The sequence below is a fragment of the Anneissia japonica genome, unplaced genomic scaffold (assembly GCF_011630105.1).
Source record: "Anneissia japonica isolate Jap-2015-1 unplaced genomic scaffold, ASM1163010v1 scaffold2994_len2133135_cov197, whole genome shotgun sequence".
Classification (NCBI taxonomy): domain Eukaryota; kingdom Metazoa; phylum Echinodermata; class Crinoidea; order Comatulida; family Comatulidae; genus Anneissia; species Anneissia japonica.
This window is the reverse complement of record NW_022728550.1, coordinates 388380-389029: the sequence shown is the minus strand read 5'-3', so window position 1 is coordinate 389029 and position 650 is coordinate 388380. Positions and strand designations below refer to the sequence as shown.

The window sequence follows — 650 nt, the reverse complement described above, 5'->3', positions numbered from 1 at the left end:
TTTTGGACATCTCTGGATCCGGCCCTGACATGGAATTTTAAATCGAAAATTAATTGGTTTGGAGTAGGCCTTCGGTACCATCGTCACCCTCTTTCTAGGCTTTTCTTCTCTTTTTTCTGGGTGTATCCGTGCTCTCCAGATCCACTTGATGACAGGATTGAATGATTGGTTGATAATGTTTATTGAGGTCTTGGAACTTAGATCAATACATTCATGATTAAGCATGTAGCATGCACGCTAATGAAATGTACATACGCAAATGACGATTAATGCATATATAGGTCTAAGTCGTCTTGGTTAATATTTTTTCTACGCAAACAACGCAGGTCGACGTGGTTTAACGAATTATGAAGTCGCGAACTCGACCATTGTTATCAAAATAGCAACAACAATGATAGGCCTATTTGGTGTTTAAAATACTTTTCTTTATTCAAACCATGGAGGAATTAGTTTTACCATGGAGGTATAAACTCCATGGTTTTACTAATTCCTCCATGTTCAAACTGAAATGTCAAAGGAACAATAATTTCACGTTTTTTGATTCGTCTGCCCTAAATATGGGTACCCCTATTATTCAGGGGATACCCCTATTAAAGGGACACTTTTTTGGGTCCCGAGGGTGTCCCTTTAATAGGGGTTCTACTGTATAT

At 38.3% G+C, this 650-nt stretch overlaps 1 protein-coding gene across 1 annotated transcript in view; it reads left to right on the top strand.

Annotated features, from left to right (window-relative positions):
- The window catches only part of LOC117114344 (contactin-associated protein-like 4), a 12412-nt gene that overhangs the window by 1402 nt on the left and 10360 nt on the right, over positions 1–650 (top strand). The gene's annotated exons all lie outside the window — the stretch shown is intronic.